The sequence below is a fragment of the Bos grunniens genome, chromosome 10, assembly GCF_055505025.1.
Source record: "Bos grunniens cultivar Pamir isolate PY7600 chromosome 10, Bosgru_T2T1.0, whole genome shotgun sequence".
In the NCBI taxonomy this organism is placed as follows: Eukaryota; Metazoa; Chordata; class Mammalia; order Artiodactyla; family Bovidae; genus Bos; species Bos grunniens.
Genome location: NC_141174.1, coordinates 11667190 through 11678602, shown reverse-complemented (window position 1 = coordinate 11678602; position 11413 = coordinate 11667190). Strand labels below are relative to the sequence as shown.

The window sequence follows — 11413 nt, the reverse complement described above, 5'->3', positions numbered from 1 at the left end:
TGAGCCACCAGGGAAGCCCCTATTAATTTATCTTTTATAACTCTGTACCAAACATTTAGTTAAATCCACACTATTATATCTGTGATGTCATAGTTCTCCTGTTTCCTTAATTGATTACTCACGGCCATTAATTTACAAAGTACTTTCACATAGAGTATTTTATTTAACCTTCACAACTACCTATGAGGTAGCTGTCACAACAACCCTCATTTTGGAGAAGGATAAACAGAACCTCTGGAGAAGGAAAGGTCACACATGGTCCTCAGGGCAGAAATGGATGTTTCTGGCTCCACATCATTGCTCTGGGGCTTCCAGCTGTCTAACCTAACATATCCTTCTACTCTTCTTTGGTTGCATACTCATTTGACAAATATTTAGTGAGCATCAGCTATGTACAATATATTTTGCTAGGCAGGAGTAGTTAATCATTGCCAACTTGGTCAATTTCTTCAGTTCTGAAACTGATCAAGAAAAGTTGTTCATCCCTGCACTCCCTGAATCTAGAACTAGTCTCCTCCACAACTTCCATCCAAATGCTAAAAAGTATCACATGAAATCTGACCACTCATGTATATGCCCATCTCAACCGCATAGTGAAAGTCAAAGCTTTTCCCCATTACTCCTATCAGTTTTTAAATTCTCTCCTTATTTTACATAGTAGTTTTAAGCCATAGCCATTTTCCCCATCGCCCAAACCTAGAGAGGAAAGTAAGTGGATTAGAGGAGAAAGGGTTACTCGATGATGCATTTCTTTGGTGGGATTTGAGAAGCACCAGTGGAGCGCACAGAGTCGGATACAACTGAAGCGACTTAGCAGCAGCAGCAGCAGCAGCAGTGGATGAGAAGCTAGATGCTCTGGGGCCCACGGCACATACAGGTGGGAGGTCATGAATAGGAGGCCATCTACATGACTCCACCAAAGACCAGGTTACAGAGCTCTTCACTATCCCAGGGGGATAGTTCTGCAATTTCTACCACTTTTTAACCAGAGTCATTGCCTCATTACCTTTATCTCCCATGTTTAGTTTGTTGAGTTACTTTAAACCTAGTTCAGAAAGATGACCTTTAAGATAGAAAATATGCAAAATTAAAAGCAGATGCTTCAAAGTACTGGGGTCATGTCTGGGCCTGGAAATGGAAACAGGGACAGCAGGTTTTTATATTCTCTTGAGCAAATCCCAGGACATTCTTTAAAATGAAGCAGTCAAAAAATATAAATATTTCCATTAGTCAAAGGATACCAAACCAATGTTTGTCAAATCAGTGACTATGAGAACTCTAAGTGGAAATATTTATAAGAAGAGTGAGGCAATCACTGTTACCAAGAATTTTTGTGAGACTCTCACAAAAATTTCTCTCTCATTTTCAAGACAGATATCTTATGGCATAGAAAGATAAAGAAAACAAGACAAAAACTAAAGGTAACAGGAGCTGAGAGGCAAGGGGTAGGAAAGGTGAAAAGAAATGAGGAAAGAAGGGGATGGTATAAAATAGAACAAATTTTGAAATCACATGGGCATCAGTTTAAATTCTGGCTTTTGCTTTGTTGCTGCTATTACTTGTAGGATAATTGTGAAGATTAAATAAGATATTGAATAAAAAAGGCAGTATGGTGTTGGATAAAGTGGACTCTCAATAAATGATAGTAATGATTATTGGAAAAGACCCTGATGATGGGAAAAATTGACAGCAAAATGAGAAGGGGGCAACAGAGGATGAAATGGTTAGACAGCATCAACTCAACGGACATGAGTTTGAGCAAATTCCTAGAGATAGCGAGGGAAAGAGGAGCCTGGTGTGCCACAGTCAATGGGATCGCAGAGTCAGACATGACTTAGCAATTGAACAACAACAACAATAATGATTATTGTCATTTATTTTAGAGCAAAAGATTGAAGAAAGAAAGGAGAGATCTTCTCACAATAAAATTCTCAAAATCACTATTTGAAAATATATATATATATACCTGGATATTTGGAATCTTTCAAATTGACCACTAACTGGACTACTCTAATAATTCTATACTGTATGGGAAGAAGCATGGAACTACTCAAAATAAAAACTAAAAGAAAAAATTTAAGTGCAAGTGTAATTCTCAATCCTGAATGTATATAAGAATCACTAATGGAGCTTTAAATCAAATCCCTAGGCCTCACCTCTAAAGATTTGTTTTCAGTAGGTTTTGGGTAAGGCTCAGACACCTGAGGGAAAAAGCAATGGCACCCCACTCCAGCACTGTTGCCTGGAAAATCCCATGGATGGAGGAGCCTGGCTGCAGTCCATGGGGTCGCTAAGAGTCGGACACGACTGAGCGACTTCACTTTCACTTTCCACTTTCATGCATTGGAGAAGGAAACGGCAACCCACTCCAGTGTTCTTGCCTGGAGAATCCCATGGATGGAGAAGCCTGGTAGGCTGCAGTCCATGGGGTCGAACAGAGTCGGACAGGACTAAAGCCACTTAGCAGCAGCAGCAACAGCAACAGCAGAAACCTGAATTTTTTTTTTTTTTTTTTAAGTTCAGAAGGTATTCAAATGCCCAGTCAAGGTTGGGAATTGCTGCTATAAACACTAAATAAATTTGGCATTCTGGGACTATAAGGTTCCAGCTCACCACTACCCTAAGTAAATGTAGAACACCAATAGGGAAATGAAAATAAATACACATTCAGCATAGCAACTTTCTTTATGAGGTTACAAACTGCAATTACAAGATCTTTTATTTCCTGCATCCATTTACTCAAACCTCCTTTATGTTTGTACCCATCTGAAAAACTTAAACGTGCTCCGTAAGAAAGACTATGGAAACATGATAAACCTCAAGAACGTTTTGCATGTTTTAACCAATCCTTTCTGTGTCTATATGATGGTATTTACAATTTAATGACTTCTACTTCAGTTGTGTGGTGAAGCACTCCCCTGAGAATGGGAGGTGACCGTAGGCAGCGTATCATGTTCTCAGTCACGGTGGGTAAAATTACATGACGTAGCACTTTGCGTCAATTTACTTGGCCACGTCTGCCTGCACAAGCATTGATTGGTTTCTGCGGAATGAATTGCTTCACTTCGAAGTAGGTCCCCGGAAAAGTAAAACAATCAAACAAGAGTTTCTTTTTGAATCAAGGTTAAACGGCTTTATGATCCCAAGTATCAACAGAAGAAACTTCACTGTTCACCAATGCTTCTGAAGTGCACTTTTCATTGAAGCTTACCAGTTTGATTGTTTAAGACACCAACTCTTCTACTATTGCAAAAGAGAAATAATTTAAAACACAAAATTTTGTTCTTACATCACAGTTAACCATTTTGTAAAGCTTTGTCAGCAAAACCCAAAGGAGAGTATAATGCATTTGTTTTTAAACACAAAAAAATAGTTCCAAATCAATTTTTACACGAAATGCCAGAAACTTGGGAAAACATATTCAGTGGGCCAAGAAAACAAAAAGTGGATGGTGATGAGAGTCTTCCTTCTCTTTCATCGGGTTTCACTTAGCTTAGGTCAGTCATGCAATTGCAGATAAACAAACAAAGGAACTTACATTTAAACACAGGACATTCCTGACACAACTTCTCAGCACAGAGAGGGCCTCTCAGCACCCCCCTGCCTCCTGGAACCACCAGCTGCTCCTCAGCGCTTGGGGAACAAGTTGTGAAGAACACTAGTGACTTATAATTAAAGTGAAGAAATTCCATTCGGATGTAATCATAAAGGGAAATGACAGAGACACAAAAGGGATGAAGAAATTAAATTTAAAAAATTAGGTCCACTAAACCCTTGAGGGCCTGAATTGACCCCAGATTATAAGAAAAACAGATTGGCCTTTAAAAAGTACTATTTTGACAGGAAAGCCACATTAATTGAGATGAATTCTGAGAAATGAAGGCCATGTTGGTACGGATGAATAGCCATTTTAAGAGCTTACCAATGTAGATAAGTTGTTGGAAAAATAAGGGCAACAGCTCATCAATCCCCTAATTATTTACCTTCTTTCGAACACTGGGGGCTTTTGTAGATGTTTCCAACATTTTGAGGAACTCTGAATATTATGTTCCTTTTAAACATTTAGATATGATGGAAGTTTCCATTTGATCATTTCTTTCTATTCCATGGCTCACCAGGCCACCAGCTTGCTTGAAGGCTTAGTCTCTCTGGCTCCGTCCACCCTCACCTTCCCTCTCTCTTCTCTGTCTCTCCTTCGAATAAAGAAAAATGGTCCGATGTCTTTTTCACTATGTTCTCAAGATATCTAAATAGAATCACGCCTCCTGAAAGAGATTAATCTTTCATTAAAATAGTCCTTCACAGACTTTTGAACCTGAAAGGAAATTACAGAAACATGCCAGCCCCCATGGGCATTGTGATTCAGGCAAGGGTGCCACCCAAAATATTTGCACGGGCGGTGAGCTGAATTTGAGTTGAATGGGTACAGTGTGGATATATGGCAAAAGAGTGGCCTGAAGTGGAAAAGGAGAGAAAAAAATGATGTACCAATGATTCTTGCACCGTTTGCTTGCAGGTTTACCAAGGTATTGGCCTACTCTAGGCAGCAGACATCAGGAATGCTTCAGTCAATTTTTATATTCCCAGACCTAAGTGACTGCCCCTAAATTAACTTGAATCACTAGGGGGTAACTTTATATCACAAACAGCTAGCTCTATGGTTTTGAATACATAGGACCCTACGTCAATACAGTTAATGCATATGTGTTCAACAGATTCCATCAGCTAAGATTTGAGAACATCATGTTATAAGGCTTGCTATTCCAGAACCAATATGAAATAATACAAATCACGTGAATTGAAGAGCTTCAGAGACCCCATTTTAGACCCTATTTCACTACAGACCATGTGACTTTGAAAATAACAATAACTAACATTCACTTTTTAAATTCACTCATTTGAAAAAACCGTGATGCTAAGAAAGATTAAAGGCAGGAGGGGAAGGGGATGGCAGAGGATGAGATGGCTGCATGGCATCACCGACTAATGGACATGAGTTTGAGTAAGCTCTGGGAGTTAGTAATGGACAGGGAAGCCTGGCAAGCTGCAGTTCATGGGGTCGCAAAGAGTCGGACACGACTAAGCTACAGAAGTGAACTGAACTGAACTGAACATTCACTGAGAATTCAGTATTTGCCAGGCACAGTTTTGCGCACCTGATATATATTAGATGACATTTTTTACATAATGTTGTTGTTTAGTCACTAAGTCATGTCCAGCTCTTTAGTGACCTCATGGATTGTAGCCAGCCTTGCTCTCCTGTCCATGGGATTTCCCAGGCAAGAATACTGGAGTGGGTTGCCATTTCCTTCTCCAGGAGATATTCCCAACCCAGGGATCAAACCCATATCTCCTGCATTGGTGGGTGGATGTTTTACCACTAAGCTACCAGGGAAGCCCATTCTATATAATGCATCCATGAATTAGAAATTATTATTATTAATTTTGAAACAGAAATATAGAGTGGTCTAATGGAGAAGGAAATGGCAACCCACTCCAGTATTCTTGCCTGGAGAATCCCATGGACAGAGGAGCCTGGCAGGCTACAGTCCATGGGGTCACAAGAGCCAGACACAACTTAGTGACTAAACCACGACAATGGCCTATTAGTGATGAAGTCAGTATTTGAACTCATGGCGTTAGCTCTTCAGCCATGCTCTTAACCTCTATACAGTAACATTCTTCAACATTAGATAATTTTTCTGTCTGAGTCTCAGTTTTCTAATTTGTGAGAATAAAACACTTGTGATGTAAATGAAATAACACATAAAATGGCCTTAACTTTTAAAGAGTGGTATCCTTCAGGGGCTTCCCTCATAGCTCAGCTGGTAAAGAATCCGCCTGCAATGCAGGAGACCCTGGTTTGATCCCTGGGTTGGGAAGATCCCCTGGAGAAGGGAAAGGCTACCCACTCTAGTATTGAGGCCTGGAGAATTCCATAGACTCTGTAGTCCATGGGGTTGCAAAGAGTTGGACACAACTGAGTGACTCTCACTTCACTTCACCCTTCAAGAAACTTCTAATCCCAGTCAGGATACAGCAATATAGACCAGATTTATCTTTCTTCCTTAAACAACAAGAAAAAGCATTGAGGCGTGGGGGGAATGTGAGACAATGATATTCAAACATCTGACAACTGGCACCACAGGCCTGAGGTCTCTGAGAGAAATGAAACAAATGAAGTGAGCCCTATAATTGCCCTCATGTACTTCCCTAAGAGTTTCTAGGCTTTGAAACAACAACAACAAAAAAGGAATCCAAATAGGACCAAAGGTCTTTCTGAATTAAGGAGACAGAGTTTATAATTCAAGGAGGTGAAAGAAGATAGAATTAGTGAGCCACAGTATGGACAGGGAGTTGCACAGAGAAAGATTTCCAGAGATCTGAAGGAGAGTCCTTCACATTCTGACTATTGATGAGCATGTACATGAGAGGAAGCTACCCAAAGCCAGGGAAAGGAGATGGAGAACATTGTCTACAACTCATACAGGGCTGGCAATAGTTCTAATCCAACCACACTGAGTAGAAAGGCTCTAATACATGCAGAATTAAGTGGGGTTCTCAGTATGGCCTTTTCTTAGAAGTGGGGCTAAATTAGTATTAAAGGCTGACTTGGGGTCTGCCCCAATGAACCTAAAAAGCAAGACTCAAAAGAATCATACTGATTCCAAATAATTTAACTGCCGCTCAGGAAAAAGTCAAAGACTATTTAAAAGATAAAACAAAACTCAGCCCCCAAGCACATAAAATTCACAATGCTGGCAACCTGTAGAAAATTACCAGGCATGCACAAAGAATAACAAACAGGATAAACCCAAACAGATCCACACCAAGACATATCATAATTAAAATGACAAAAGTTAAAGAGAACATTCCAAAGGTAGCAAGAGAAAAATAGTGTCATCTGCAATAGAACCCTCACAAGGCTACCAGCTGCTTCCTCTGCAGAAACTCTGTAGGCCAGAAAAGAATGTCATGGTATATTTAAAAAGCTGAAAGGGGATAACCTACAACCTAGATACTCTACCCAGCAAGTTTATCATTTAGAATTAAAGGGGAGACAAAGACCTTCTCAGACACACAAAAACTAAAACGGTTCATTAAGACTAAGGCAATTCTAAAAAAGTCAGAGTCTTCTTCAAGTGGAAAACAGAAGGCTGTAAGGAGAAGTATCTATAGGAAAGGATAAATGCCACTAGCAAAGGGAAATATACAGTAAAGGCTAAGGACTGACTACTGAAATAAGCTAGGACAAAGATTGAAAGATAAGAAACTTGTAAAATAAAGTATAACTACAATAATCAGTAGGATAAACAACAGTTAGACACTGACATGGAACAATGGACTGGTTCCAAATTGGGAAAGGAGTACATCAAGGTTGTATATTGTCATCATGCTTATTTAACTTATATGCAGAGTACAGCATGTGAAATGCCAGGCTGGATGAAGCACAAGCCAGAATCAAAACTGCCAGGAGAAATATCAATAATGTCAGATACACAGATGACAACAACCTTATGGCAGAAAGTGAAGAGGAACTAAAGAGCCTCTTGATGAAGGTGAAAGAGGAGAGTGAAAAAGCTGATATACTCAACATTCAAAAAACTAAGATCATGGCATCTGGTCCCATTACTTCATGGCAAATAGTTGGGGAAACAATGGAAACACTGACAGACTTTATTTTCTTGGGCTCCAAAATCACTGCAGATTGTTACTGCAGCCATGAAATTAAAAGACACTTGCTCCTTGGAAGAAAAGCTATCACTAACCTATACAACATATTCAAAAGCAGAGATATTACTTTGCCAACAAATGTCCGTCTAGTCAAAGCTATGGTTTCTCCAGTAGTCATGTATGGATGTGAGAGTTGGACTATAAAGAAGGCTGAGAACCAAAGAATTGGTGCTTTTGAACTGTGGTGTTGGAGAAGACTCTTGAGAGTCACTTGGACAGCAAGGAGATCAAAACAGTCAGTTCTAAAGGAAATCAATCCTGAATATTCATTGGAAGGACTGATGCTGAAGCTGAAACCCCAATACTTTGGCCACCTGATGCAAAGAACTAACTCCTTAGAAAAGACCCTGATGCTGGGAAAGATTGAAGGCAGGAGGAGAAGGGGACGACAGAGGATGAGATGGTTGGATGGCATCACCAACGTGATGGACATGAGTTTGAGCAAGCTCTGGGAGTTGATGATGGACAGGGAAGCCTGACGTGCTGCAGTCCATGGGGTCACAAAGAGTCAGACATGACTGAGCGACTGAAAAACAAAACTTGAAGATGTAAATATAATATCAAAGATACAAAGAGTGAGGGAATAGAATTAAAAATGTACATGCATTTTAAAATGTGTTTTAAATTAAATGACTGCTTGTTTAAAACAATTAGATATAGTTTTTAGGTCAACATATGAAACTCCAATACTTTGGCCACCTGATGTGAAGAGCTGATTCATTTGAAAAGACCCTGATGCTGGGAAAGATTGAAGGCGGGAGGAGAAGGGGACGACAGAGGATGAGATGGTTGGATGGCGTCACTGACTCAATGGACATGGGTTTGAGTGGACTCCGGGAGTTGATGATGGACAGGGAGGCCTGGCGTGCTACAATTCATGGGGTCACAAAGAGTCGGACACGACTGAGTGACTGAACTGAACTGATACGAACCCTACAGTAAGTACAAATTGAAAACCTACAATTCGTGAGGGAACATAAGCATATCCCTAAAGAAAATCCCTGGTGGCTCAGACGGTAAAGCGTTTGCCTGCAATGCAGGAGACCCACGTTCGATTCCTGGGTTGGAAAGAACCCCTGGAGAAGGAAATGGCAATCCACTCTAGCACTCTTGCCTGGAAAATCCCATGGACGGAGGAGCTTGATAAGCTATAGTCCATGGGGTCGCAAAGCATCGGACACGACTGAGCGACTTCACTCATTCACAAGGAAAGAGGTTAAAAGGAGAATACAGGAAAGAATTACAAAACAAAGCAAAACTGGAAAAAAGGCAATAAAATGGCAATAAGTACATACTTTCAATAATAACTTTAAATTCCAGTGGACTAAATGCCCCAAAAGACACAGAGTTGCTGATTCAGAAATAAATGCTAACATAGACTAAAAGTGACGGGGTGGAAAAATGTATTTCATGCAAATGAAAATGACAAGGAAGTGAGGGTAGCAATACTTATATCAAACAAAACTGATTTTAAAATGAAGTCTATAACAGAAGAAAAAGAAGTGCATTATATAATGATAAAAGGATAAATGCAAGAAGATATGACTCTCGTTAGTATATATGCACCCAATACAGAAACACCTAAATATACAAAGCAAATATTAACAGACATAAAAGAAAAAATTGACCATAATAGGAGGGGATTCTAACACTACATACATCAATAGAGAGATCATCCAGACAGAAAACCAATGAGGCAAAACTAGTCCTAAATGACACAGGACATCAGTTGAACTGAATATCTTCAGAAACTTACAACCCAAAATAACATTCTTTTCAAGTGCAGATGGAATATTCTCTGGGACAGATCACATACTAGGTTAAAAAACAAACTCAACAAATTTAAGGGGATAGAGATCATATCAAGCATTTTCTCTCCACCACAACAACACGAAACTACAGATCAATTACAGGAAGAGTGGTAAAAGCACAAATATGTGGAACCTAAACAGCATGCTAGTAAAAACCAGTGGGTCGGGAAGACAGGATGGTGGAGGAGTAGGTGGACATGGAGTACATACCTCTCTCTGGGTGCATTAAGAATACATCTTCAGATGCAGAAGATCTCACAGAGCACCAGCTGAGTACTGTTAGCAGTCCTTGACAACCAGAGAGGAATATATTGCTGTTGTTGTTTTTCAGTTGCTAAGTCATGTCTGACTCATTGCCACCCCATGGACTGTAGCACACCATGTTCCTCTGCCCTCCACTATCTCCCAGAGTTTGCTCAAATTCATGTTCACTGAGTCAGTGACACTATCCAACCATCTCATCCTCTGTTGTCTCCTTCTCCTTTTGCCTTCAACCTTTCCAAGCATCAGGGTCTTTTCCAATGAATCAGTTATTTGCATCAGGTGGCCAAAGTACTGGAGCTTCAGCATCAGTACTTCCAATGGGTATTCAGGGTTGATTTCCTTTAGGATGGACTGGTTTCATCCCATTCCAGTCCAAGGGATTCTTGAGAGTCTCCTCCAACACCACAATTCGAAAGCATCAGTTCTTTGGCGCTCATCCTTCTTTACGGTCCAACTCTCACAGCCATACATGACTACTAGAAAATTCATAGTTGTGACTGTACAGATCCTTGTCAGCAAAGTGATGTCTCTGTATTTTAACATATTGTCTAGGTTTCTCATAGCTTTCCTTCCAAAGAGCAAGCATCTTATAATTTCACGGCTGCAGTCACCATTCAGAGTGACAGCTGAATGCAAAAAAATTAAGTTTGTCACTGTTTCCATTGTTGCCCCTTCTATTTGCCATGAAGTGATGGGACACTAGACTGGAAGAAGCACAAGCTGGAATCAAGATTGCCGGGAGAAATATCAAGAACCTCAGATACGCAGATGACACCACCCTTATGGCAGAAAGTGAAGAGGAACTCAAAAGACTCTTGATGAAAGTGAAAACGGAGAGTGAAAAAGTTGGCTTAAAGCTCAACATTCAGAAAACGAAGATCATGGCATCTGGTCCTATCACTTCATGGCAAATAGATGGGGAAACAGTGGAAACAGTGTCAGACTTTGTTTTTTGGGCTCCAAAATCACTGCAGATGGTGACTGCAGCCATGAAATTAAAAGACGCTTACTCCTTGGAAGGAAAGTTATGACCAACCTAGATGGCATATTCAAAAGCAGAGACATTACTTTGCCAACAAAGGTTTGTCTAGTCAAGGCTATGGTTTTTCCTGTGGTCATGTATGGATGTGAGAGTTGGACTGTGAAGAAGGCTGAGTGATGAAGAATTGATGCTTTTGAACTGTGGTGTTGGAGAAGACTCTTGAGAGTCCCTTGGACTGCAAGGAGAGCCAACCAGTCCATTCTGAAGGAGATCAGCCCTGGGGTTCCTTTGGAAGGAATGATGCTAAAGCTGAAACTCCAGTATGTTGGCCACCTCATTCGAAGAGTTGACTCATTGGAAAATACTCTGATGCTGGGAGGGATTGGGGGCAGGAGGAGAAGGGGACGACAGAGGATGAGATGGCTGGATGGCATCACTGACTCGATGGACGTGAGTCTGAGTGAACTCCAGGAGTTGGTGATGGACATGGAGGCCTGGTGTGCTGCGATTCATGGGGTTGCAAAGAGTCAGACATGACTGAGCGACTTAACTGAACTGAACTGATGGGACCTGATGCCATGATCTTAGTTTTTTTGAATGTTGAGTTTTAAGTCAGTTTTTT

General features: G+C 40.5%; 1 long non-coding RNA gene across 1 annotated transcript in view; it reads right to left on the bottom strand.

Moving 5' to 3' along the window:
* Positions 1–2666: 2666 nt before the first annotated feature.
* Positions 2667–11413, bottom strand: part of LOC147363918 (uncharacterized) — a 109589-nt gene continuing 100842 nt past the window's right edge. The window contains exon 3 of the long non-coding RNA XR_015133917.1: positions 2667–4265. This is a non-coding gene — a long non-coding RNA (uncharacterized LOC147363918). The remainder of the gene's footprint in view (positions 4266–11413) is intronic.